This window comes from Lolium rigidum, chromosome 7 (genome assembly GCF_022539505.1).
Source record: "Lolium rigidum isolate FL_2022 chromosome 7, APGP_CSIRO_Lrig_0.1, whole genome shotgun sequence".
Classification (NCBI taxonomy): Eukaryota; Viridiplantae; Streptophyta; class Magnoliopsida; order Poales; family Poaceae; genus Lolium; species Lolium rigidum.
Genome location: NC_061514.1, coordinates 8,315,352 through 8,327,948, shown reverse-complemented (window position 1 = coordinate 8,327,948; position 12,597 = coordinate 8,315,352).

The window sequence follows — 12,597 nt, the reverse complement described above, 5'->3', positions numbered from 1 at the left end:
AGTACGCATCTTGACATCATCCAGAAAACACGCTACTCAGAGTAGATAACTCAATCATGTGTTCAACAGCACTTTCTTTTTCAGTACCACAAAAGGGTGTTTTCTCAACAATAGCTATATGAGATAGATCAAGAGAAAAATCATAATCTTTATCCCTAATGTTTATAGGAGATGTGGCAAATTTAGGATCATGAGATGGTTTATATCTAACAGCATGTTCTGCAAGCAACTTTTTAATTTTTCTCGCATCAGTAGTAGCATTGCATTTTTCAATAAAATCATCATCAAGCTCTACATAATCTTCATCAAGATCATCACTAGAATATTCAACAGACTCAGGTGAATTAACAGGTGTAGCAGCATTTTCATTAAGAGTTTCAGTATTTTCAATTTGTCTAGACTTAGCAATTGTAGCATCTAGAAAAGATCCTAACGAACCATCATTATCAAACACAGCAGAAGCATCATCACAATTATGAGAGGAATTTTCAGATTCAGCAGAAGTACCGAGCATTTGAAGCTTGTGGTGGTGAAACAAGTTTACTTATCACGGATGGTGAATCAAGAGCAACGAGGTACTAAGAGTTGTACCTTTTCTTGTAGTGGATGGTAATATGGCGATCTTAGTATCGCGAGGTTTACCCATGATGGAGAATTTGCAGCGAACAATATCAATCCAAGTGAACTTCCAAATAAAGCTATGCTCCCCGGCAACGGCGCCGAGAAAATAGTCTTGATGACCCACAAGTATAGGGGATCGCAACGGTCTTCGAGGGAAGTATTACCCAATTTATTGATTCGACACAAGGGGAGACAAAGAATACTTGTAAGCCTTAACAGCGGAGTTGTCAATTCAGCTGCACACTGGAAACGAGACTTGCTCGCAAGAGTTTATCGGTAGTAACAGTTTTATGGCGAGTGGAAATAGTGAAATAACAGCGAGCGGTGAAATAAAGACAACAGTAGTGATTATAGTAAACAGCGAGGATTAAAATACTGTAGGCACAGGGACGGATTTAACGGGCGTTGCATGGATGAGAGAAACTCATGTAACAATCAAAGCAGGGGCATTTGCAGATAATAATAAAACGGTATCCAAGTACTAATCAATCAATAGGCATGTGTTCCATATATAGTCGTACGTGCTCGCAATGAGAAACTTGCACAACATCTTCTGTCCTACCAGCCGGTGGGAGCCGGGCCTCTAGGGAAACTACTGGATATTAAGGTACTCCTTTTAATAGAGTACCGGAGCAAAGCATTAACACTCCGTGAACACATGTGATCCTCACATCACTACCATCCCCTCCGGTTGTCCCGATTTATGTCACTTCGGGGCCATTGGTTCCGGACAGCGACATGTGTATACAACTTGCAGGTAAGATCATAAACAACGAATATCTTCATGAATCAATAACATGTTCAGATCTGAGATCATGGCACTCGGGCCCTAGTGACAAGCATTAAGCATAACAAGTTGCAACAATATCATAAAAGTGACATCTACGGATACTAGGCACTATGCCCTAACAATCTTATGACTATTACATGACCAATCTCATCCAATCCCTACCATCCCCTTCAGCCTACGAGCGGGGGAATTACTCACACATGGATGGGGGAAACATGGCTGGTCGATGGAGAGGCGTTGGCGGTGATGGCGGTGAAGATCTCCTCCAATTCCCCGTCCCGGCGGAGTGCCAGAACGGAGACTTCTGGCTCCCGCGACGGAGTTTCGCGATGTGGCGGCTCTCTGGAGGGTTTCTGGCGATTTCGACTTCTCCCCGTGCGTTTTCAGGTCGAACCCAATAAGTAGTCCGAAGGGGGGCGTCGGAGGCCGGCCGAGGGGCCACACCACATGGCCGCGCGGGCCCCCCAGGCCGCGCCGCCATGTGGTGTGGGGCCCTCGGGCCTCCACCTCTCTTGCCCTTACGGCTCCGTCAATATTCGGTAAAATAGGGCCTTCCGCATAAATTCCGAGGATTTTCCCGAAAGTTGGATTTCTGCACAAAAACGAGACACCAGAGCAGTTCTGCTGAAAACAGCGTTAGTCCGTGTTAGTTGTATCCAAAATACACAAATTAGAGGCAAAACAATAGCAAAAGTGTCCGGGAAAGTAGATACGTTTTGGACGTATCAATAGTACATAGAGGATGACATGCGGGTCCCATTTAGCAGCAGCGGTATCACCGTTTGAGAGGCGGCAGGGGATCGAAAGAAAAAGGCAAGTGAAAAAATATGAGGAGCCAAAAATAATTCAAGAAAAGAAAGTTTTATAGTACATAGAGGATGACATGCGGGTCCCATTTAGCGACGAGCGGTATCACCGTTTGAGAGGCGGCAGGGGATCGAAAGAAAAAGGTAAGTGACCAAATATGAGGTGCCAAAAATAATTCAAGAAAAGAAAGTTTTATAGTACATAGAGGATGACATGCGGGTCCCGAGTTAGCGGCAGCGGTATCACCGTTTGAGAGGCGGCAGGGATCGAAAGAAAAAGGCAAGTGACCAAATTTGAGGTGCCAAAAAAACTCCAAGAAAAGAAAGTTGATTGCACATAGAGGATGACATGCGGGTCCCATTTAGCAGCAGCGGTATCAACGTTTCCAAGGCGGCAAGGGATCAAAAGAAAAAGGAAGTAGCCAGAAATCAGGGGGCCAAAAAAATCCAAGAATAGAAAGAATTTTGGTTCATAGAGGATGACATGCGGGACCCATTATCCTGCATCGTAAACGGCTCGATCGGAGAACGTTGAACGAGATGGCGCGATCTAGAAAAAAAAACAATGCTAGAGAGGCTGCCATCTGGGCCCTACATCCCTCGGCGGTGCGGATTTGCGTTGACTCGGCCGGCGAACCCGAGATATCGAGATGCACCACGTCCCGGGCCACCATACGCGACGTTTTGGCCGCTTTCGTCGGGCTAGGTGGCCTCAAAAACGAGAAAAAAAAAGTTTTGACATGCACCACGGAGGGACCAAAAATCGTCGGCCATGGTACATGATGGCGTGTAACTCACACGTTCGTTGGGAACCCCAAGAGGAAGGTATGATGCGCACAGTAGCAAGTTTTCCCTCAGAAAGAAACCAAGGTTTAATCGAACCAGTAGGAGCCAAGAAGCACGTTGAAGGTTGATGGTGGCGAAATGTGATGCGGCGCAACAACAGGGATTCCGGCGCCAACGTGGAATCTGCACAACTAAACCAAAATACTTTGCCCCAACGAAACAGTGAGGTTGTCAATCTCACCGGCTTGCTGTAACAAAGGATTAAACGTATCGAGTGGAAGATGTTTGCAAAGAAAACAGTAAAACACAATTGCGATAGATTGTATGCTATGTAAAGAATAGGACCGGGGTCCACGGTTCACTAGAGGTGTCTCTCCCATAAGATGAAAGCATGTTGGGTGAACAAATTACGAGTCGGGCAATTGACAAATAGAGAAAGGCATAACAATGCATATACATGATATGATAAATATAGTGAGATTTAATTGGGCATTACGACAAAGTACATAGACCGCCATCCAACTGCATCTATGCCTAAAAAGTCCACCTTCGGGTTATCATCCGAACCCCATTCAGTATTAAGTTGCTAAGCAACAGACAATTGCATTAAGTATGGTGCGTAATGTAATCGACAACTACATCCTTAGACATAGAATCAATGTTTTATCCCTAGTGGCAACAGCACATCGCAACCTTAGAACTTTCTGTCACTGTCCCAGGTGTCAATGAAGGCATGAACCCACTATCGAGCATAAATACTCCCTCTTGGAGTTAAGAGTAAAAACTTGGCCAGAGCCTCTACTAATAACGGAGAGCATGCAAGATCATAAACAACACATAAACAATAGTTTGATAATCACCATAACATAGTATTCTCTATCCATCGGATCCCGACAAACACAACATATAGAATTACATATAGATGATCTTGATCATGTTAGGCAGCTCACAAGATCCAACAATGAAGCACAACAAGGAGAAGACGACCATCTAGCTACTGCTATGGACCCATAGTCCGAGGGTGAACTACTCACTCATCACTCCGGAGGCGATCATGGCGATGAAGAGTCCTCCGGGAGATGAATCCCCTCTCCGGCAGGGTGCCGGAGGCGATCTCCTGAATCCCCCGAGATGGGATTCGCGGCGGCGGCGTCTCTGGAAGGTATTCCGTATCGTGGCTCTCGGTACTGGGGTTTTCGCGACGGAGGCTTTAAGTAGGCGGAAGGGTAGGTCAAGGGGGCTGACGAGGGGCCCAGATGACAGGGTGGCGCGGCCAGGGGCCAGGCCGCGCCGCCCTGTGGTCTGGCCACCTCGTGGCCCCACTTCGTTATCTCTTCGGTCTTCTGGAAGCTTCGTGCAAAAATAGGACCCTGGGCGGTGATTTCGTCCAATTCCGAGAATATTTCCTTACTAGGATTTCTGAAACCAAAAACAGCAGAAAACAAGAATCGGCTCTTCGGCATCTTGTTAATAGGTTAGTTCCAGAAAATGCGTAAATATGACATATAATGTGCATAAAACATGTAGGTATCATCAATAAAGTAGCATGGAACATAAGAAATTATCGATACGTTGGAGACGTATCAGCATCCCCAAGCTTAGTTCTCGCTCGTCCCGAGCAGGTAAAACGATAACAAAGATAATTTCTGAAGTGACATGCCATTATAATCTTGATCATACTATTTGTAAACATATGTAATGAATGCAGCGATCAAAACAAAGGTAATGTCATGAGTAAACAACTGAATCATAAAGCAAAGATTTTTCATGAATAGTACTTCAAGACAAGCATCAATAAGTCTTGCATAAGAGTTAACTCATAAAGCAATAAATCAAAGTAAAGGTGTTGAAGCAACACAAAGGAAGATTAAGTTTCAGCGGTTGCTTTCAACTTATAACATGTATATCTCATGGATATTGTCAACATAAAGTAATATAACAAGTGCAATATGCAAGTATGTAGGAATCAATGCACGGTTCACACAAGTGTTTGCTTCTTAGGTGGAGGGAGATAGGTAAAGCCGACTCAACAATAAAAGTAAAAGAATGGTCCTTCAAAGAGGAAAGCATCGATTGATGTATTTGTGCTAGAGCTTTTATTTTGAAAACATGAAACATTTTTGTCAACGGTAGTAATAAAGCATATGAGTTATGTAAATTATATCTTACAAGTTGCAAGCCTCATGCATAGTGTACTAATAGTGTCCGCACCTCGTCCTACTTAGCTTGGACTACCGGATCTTTGCATGCCATGTTTCAACCAAGTGTCACAAAGGGGTACCTCCATGCCGCTCTGTACAAAGGTCTAAGGAGAATGCTCGCATTTTGGATTTCTCGCTTTTGATTATTCTCAACTTAGACATCCATACCGGGACAACATGGACAACAGATAATGGACTCCTCTTAAATGCATAAGCATGTAGCAATGATTATTATTCTCATATGAGATTGAGGATATATGTCCAAAACTGAAACTTCCACCATGATTCATGGCTTTAGTTAGCGGCCCAATGTTCTTCTCTAACAATTTTGCATGCTCCAACCACTAAAATGATAGATCCTTCAGACAAGACGGACATGCATAGCAACTCACATGATATTCAACAATAGTTGATGGCGTTCCCCGAAGCATGGTTATCGCACAACAAGCAACTTAATAAAAGATAAAGTGCATAAGTACATATTCAATACTACGATAGTTTTTAAGACTATTTTGTCCCATGAGCTATATATTGCAAAGGTGAATGATGGAATTTTAAAGGTAGCACTCAAGCAATTTACTTTGGAATGGCGGAGAAATACCATGTAGTAGGTAGGTATGGTGGACACAAATGGCATAGTAGTTGGCTCAAGGATTTTGGATGCATGAGAAGTATTCCCTCTCGATACAAGGTTTAGGCTAGCAAGGTTATTTGAAGCAAACTCAAGGATGAACCGGTGCAGCAAAACTCACATAAATGACATATTGTAAACATTATAAGACTCTACACCGTCTTCCTTGTTGTTCAAAACTCAATACTAGATATTATCTAGACCTTAGAGAGACCAAATATGCAAATCAAATTTTAGCAAGCTCTATGTATTTCTTCATTAATGGGTGCAAAGCATATGATGCAAGAGCTTAAACATGAGCACAACAATTGCCAAGTATCACATTATCCAAGACATTTTAGAATTACTACATGTAGCATTTTCCAATTCCAACCACATAACAATTTAACGAAGAAGAAACTTCGCCTTGAACATTATGAGTAAAGCCTAAGGACATATGTGTCCATATGCAACAGCGGAGCGTGTCTCTCTCCCACAAAGTGAATGCTAGGATCCATTTTATTCAAACAAAAACAAAAACAAAAACAAACCGACGCTCCAAGTAAAGAACACAAGATGTGATTGAATAAAAATATAGTTTCGGGGGAGGAACTCGATGATGTTGTCGATGAAGAAGGGGATGCCTTGGGCATCCCCAAGCTTAGACGCTTGAGTCTTCTTAAAATATGCAGGGGTGAACCACGGGGGCATCCCCAAGCTTAGAGCTTTCACTCCTCTTGATCATAGTATATCATTCTCCTCTCTTGACCCTTGAAAACTTCCTTCACACCAAACTTCAAGCAAACTCATTAGAGGGTTAGTGCACAATTAATAATTCACATGTTCAGAGGTGGCACAATCATTCTTTACACTTCTGGACATTGCATAAAGCTACTTGGACATTAATGGATCAAAGAAATGAATCCAACATAGCAAAAGAGGCAATGCGAAATAAAAGGCAGAATCTGTCAAAAACAGAACAGTCCGTAAAGACGAATTTAAAGCTGGCACCAGACTTGCTCAAATGGAAAAACTCAAAACTAATGAAAGTTGCGTACATATCTGAGGATCACGCTCGTAAATTGGCAGATTTTTTAGAATTTTCTACAGAGGCCTGTGCCCAGATTCGTGACAGACAGCAATGCTGTTTCTGCGCAGCGATCCCAAATATAACATCAACTTTGACATAGAAACTTTACTTGGCACAAAAACATGATAAGGAGAGGTTGCTACAGTAGTAAACAACTTCCAAGACTCAAATATAAAACAAAGTACTGTAGTAAAAACATGGGTTATCTCCCAAGAAGTTCTTTCTTTATAGCCATTAAGATGGGCTCAGCAGTTTTAATGATGCACTCGCAAGAAATAGAAGTTGAAGCAAAAGAGAGCATCAAGAGGCAAATTCAAAACACATTTAAACCTAACCCACTTCCTATGAAAAGGAATCTTGTACACAAATAAATTCATGAAGAACAAAGTGATAAGCATAGAAAAGCAACACAAGTGCAATTTCAAGATTCTCAACATAAAGAGGGGAAACTTAATATTATTAAGATGCATATAACCATGTTTCCCTCTCTCATAATAACTTTCAGTAGCATCATGAACAAACTCAACAATATAACTATCACATAAAACATTCTTGTCATGAGCCACATGCATAAAATTATTACTCTCCACATAAGCATAATCAATTTTATTAGTTGTAGTGGGAGCAAATTTAATAAAATAGCTATCATTATTATTCTCATCACCATAAACATAATATATAGGAGGCATATTGTAATCATAATTAATTTTCTCCTCAATAGTAGGTGGAATGAAAATATCATATTCATCATTGCAAGCATCATATATAGGAGGTAAAGTGTCATCAAAATAAATTTTCTCCTCCATGCTTGGGGGACTAAAAATATCACAACCAGCTTCCCCAAGCTTAAATTCTTCCATAGCTTTAGCAATAATAGTGTTCAAAGAGTTCATGCTAATAACATTGCTACAACTATTTTGCAAACAAAGTTCCATGGGTTTTTTAATTTTCTCTTCAAACACATCATGTCCTAATTCAAGATAAAGTTCATAAAGATCTCTAATTTTTTTGTTGTTTTCCATTAAGCCTAACTAATAAAAACAAGTACAGAGCTAGACATGATAACAAAATAAATTAAATGCAAGTAACTAATTTTTTTGTGTTTTTGATATAGAGAGCAAGACAATAAATAAAGTAAAACTAGCAACTAATTTTTTTTGTGTTTTGTTTAGGTGCAGCAAACAAAGTAGTAAATAAAATAAAGCAAGACAAAAACAAAGTAAAGAGATTGAGAAGTGGAGACTCCCCTTGCAGGCGTGTCTTGATCTCCCCGGCAACGGCGCCGGAAAAGAGCTTGATGGCGTGTAACTCACACGTTCGTTGGGAACCCCAAGAGGAAGGTATGATGCGCACGGTAGCAAGTTTTCCCTCAGAAAGAAACCAAGGTTTAATCGAACCAGTAGGAGCCAAGAAGCACGTTGAAGGTTGATGGTGGCGAAATGTGATGCGGCGCAACAACAGGGATTCCGGCGCCAACGTGAAATCTTCACAACTAAACCAAAATACTTTGCCCCAACGAAACAGTGAGGTTGTCAATCTCACCGGCTTGCTGTAACAAAGGATTAAACGTATCGAGTGGAAGATGTTTGCAAAGAAAACAGTAAAACACAATTGCAGTAGATTGTATGCTATGTAAAGAATAGGACCGGGGTCCACAGTTCACTAGAGGTGTCTCTCCCATAAGATGAAAGCATGTTGGGTGAACAAATTACAGTCGAGCAATTGACAAATAGAGAAAGGCATAACAATGCATATACATGATATGATAAATATAGTGAGATTTAATTGGGCATTACGACAAAGTACATAGACCGCCATCCAACCGCATCTATGCCTAAAAAGTCCACCTTCGGGTTATCATCCGAACCCCATTCGGTATTAAGTTGCTAAGCAACGAGACAATTGCATTAAGTATGGTGCGTAATGTAATCGACAACTACATCCTTAGACATAGAATCAATGTTTTATCCCTAGTGGCAACAGCACATCACAACCTTAGAACTTTCATCGTCATCGTCCCGAGTGTCAATGAAGGCATGAACCCACTATCGAGCATAAATACTCCCTCTTGGAGTTAAGAGTAAAAACTTGGCCGAGCCTCTACTAATAACGGAGAGCATGCAAGATCATAAACAACACATAAACAATAGTTTGATAATCACCATAACATAGTATTCTCTATCCATCGGATCCCGACAAACACAACATATAGAATTACATATAGATGATCTTGATCATGTTAGGCAGCTCACAAGATCCAACAATGAAGCACAACAAGGAGAAGACGACCATCTAGCTACTGCTATGGACCCATAGTCCAGGGGTGAACTACTCACTCATCACTCCGGAGGCGATCATGGCGATGAAGAGTCCTCCGGGAGATGAATCCCCTCTCCGGCGAGGGTGCCGGAGGCGATCTCCTGAATCCCCCGAGATGGGATTCGCGGCGGCGGCGTCTCCGGAAGGTTTTCCGTATCGTGGCTCTCGGTGCTCGGGGTTTTCGCGACGGAGGCTTTAAGTAGGCGGAAGGGTAGGTCGGGGGGCCGACGAGGGCCCGGATGACGGGGTGGCGCGGCCGGGGGCCGAGCCGCGCCGCCTCGTGGTCCGGCCACCTCGTGGCCCCACTTCGTTATCTCTTCGGTCTTCCGGAAGCTTCGTGCAAAAATAGGACCACGGGCGGTGATTTCGTCCAATTCCGAGAATATTTCCTTACTAGGATTTCGAAACCAAAAACAGCGAGAAAATAGCAACCGGCTCTTCGGCATCTTGTTAATAGGTTAGTTCCAGAAAATGCGTAAATATGACATATAATGTGCATAAAACATGTAGGTATCATCAATAAAGTAGCATGGAACATAAGAAATTATCGATACGTTGGAGACGTATCAGTACACCAGCAACCACGGCGCGACTTCAACTTCGTCGGCCATGGCAACTTTTCTTGTAGTGCTCATCTTCACAACATCAACAAACTCCATCTCTTGAAGCTAATAATGCACCAACCCAAGAACAAGAAGAGAACCCTCCCTCTAATGTGCAAGATCAAGGACAAGATCAACCAACGATTCATGATGGATCCAATGAGTATCCATTCGATATTTGCTACTCACCGAATAATGTCCAAGATCAAGCACATGATGTTGAGCACTCTCAAGAAATTGAGGAAGCTCAAGTTGAAGGTCAAGACGGGGACCCAAACGATCAAGTTCATCAAGTGAAACCTCCAAGGCCAAGAACAACCAAGGAGGAGATCGAGGCCCGTCGCCTTGCAAGAAGAGATAGGAACCTTGAAATTCTTGAACACACTCATGAGAAGGTCCTAAGTGATGTTAGAGGAAGAGTTTCCACAAGAATGCAATTGGCTAACTTTAGCAATCATCATGCGTATATCTCCTTAATTAGTGGATCCAAGAAAGTATTTGAAGCACTTAAAGATCCGGATTGGTTGGAAGCTATGCACGATGAACTCAATAACTTCAAGCGCAACAAAGTATGGATTTTAGTAGAGAAGCCAAAGGAGTGCCGCAATGTTATAGGCACTAAATGGATATTCAGAACAAGCAAGATGAGTTTGGAATTGTTGTAAGGAACAAGGCAAGATTGGTAGCTCAAGGTTTCTCCCAAATTGAAGGAATTGACTTTGGAGAAACTTATGCTCCCGTGGCTCGCCTTGAGTCCATCCGTATCCTTCTTGCATATGCATCACATCATAACATTAAATTACAACAAATGGATGTGAAAAGTGCATTTCTTAATGGTCCTTTGCATGAAGAGGTTTATGTTAAGCAACCCCGGGTTTTGAGGATCCCGACTTTCCTAACCACGTCTATAAGCTTGATAAAGAACTTTATGGTCTCAAACAAGCTCCTAGAGCTTGGTACGAGCACCTTAAAGAATTGTTGATAGACCGTGGGTTTGATGTTGGGCTAATCGATCCCACTCTTTTTACTAAGAGGGTGAATGGGGACCTTTTCGTTTGCCAATTATATGTTGATGATATTATCTTTGACTCTACTAACAAAGCTTTCAATGTTGAATTTTCAAAGCTTATGACCGATAGGTTTGAGATGTCCATGATGGGAGAGATGAGGTTCTTGCTTGGTTTTGAGATCAAGCAATTGAGAGAAGGGACTTTCATCAATCAGGCAAAGTATCTCCAAGACATGCTCAAGAGGTTCAAGATGACGGAAATGAAGGGTGTAGCCACTCCAATGGTTACCAAATGTCATCTTGCACTTGATCCCAATGGTAAAGAGGTGGATCAAAAGGTATATCGCTCCATGATTGGATCCTTGCTTTACCTTTGCGCATCTAGACCGGACATAGTCTTGAGTGTTGGTGTGTGTGCAAGGTATCAAGCTTCTCCTAAGGAGAGCCACTTGATGGCTCTCAAAAGAATCTTTCGATATTTGGTTTATACCCCAAGATATGGTCTTTGGTATCCTAAAGGCTCAAGTTTCTTTCTCAATGGATACACCGATGCGGATTGGGCGGGAGACAAGGATGATAGGAAATCAACCTCCGGGGCTTGCCAATTCCTTGGTAGGTCCTTGGTGTGTTGGTCTTCTAAGAAGCAAAATTGTATATCTCTCTCCACCGCCGAAGCCAAATATGTTGCCGCCGCAAGTGGATGCGCTCAATTGTTATGGATGAGGCAAACTTTAAAGGAATAGGGTGTCACTTGTGACAAAGTGCCTCTTTTATGTGACAATGAAAGTGCCATCAAGATTGCTTATAATCCGGTGCAACATTCAAGAATGAAGCATATTGAGATCCGGAATCATTTTATTAGGGATCATGTTGCCCGTGGTGATATTGAGCTATGCTATGTTCCTGCCAAAGAACTTGCCGATATATTCACGAAGCCTCTTGATGAAGCAAGGTTTTGCTATTTGAGGAATGAGCTAAATATCACTGATTCAAGGAGTATAACTTGACCATCTTGCAAACACACCTTCCTCTCAAAACTTTATTTGGTTTAGATGTGGGCATGGAAATAGGGGGAGTGTGGTTTAAACTATTGAGCTATCCCTCCCCCCATAATGTCGATAGTAAGAAATCATTCTATTTATATCATATGTTGATATGTGAGCTTCAGTGACGAGTAGTGGTTTTGGGCCCAAGATATATCTTCGCGGTGCCATACCATAACACTCATACATGGTGGCCTAGGCCACCACACTCTTCTTTGTGGAGAGTTGGTGTTATTTGGATCTTATGGATCTCTATTTGTCATCTACATGTTCTTATGGGAAATCACTCATTTTTGGTCTTCAGTTGCATTGCTTGCAAAAATGAGTGATCATGTACCATCTTTCAGTTTGGATCATCTGTCCCAAGCCTCTCGCATCTAAGCCCGATCGTTTCCAACACCTAGTGCACACGGTTCCTTTCAAAAATTCTGTTCTGGCCCTGTTTTTCCGTCTCGCCGGAAGTTCCGATCTCCTCGGTCGGTACTTCCGCCTGGAGTCCTATGGCCAGAACCTATCATCTTCTTCACTGTTCTGTCGGTGGGCACTTTCCACTGGGACCGGAAGTTCCGGCCCCAGTGGGCGGTACTTCCGCCCGAACCGTTTCCCATTTATTGGGTCGGGAACGGGAAGACAGTTTTGTCTCCCCACTTTCCCCCAAATCCACATATAGTTCATGCTCTCCTTCTCCCTTGGCGCTTGCGGTACTACCGGCCGGATCTC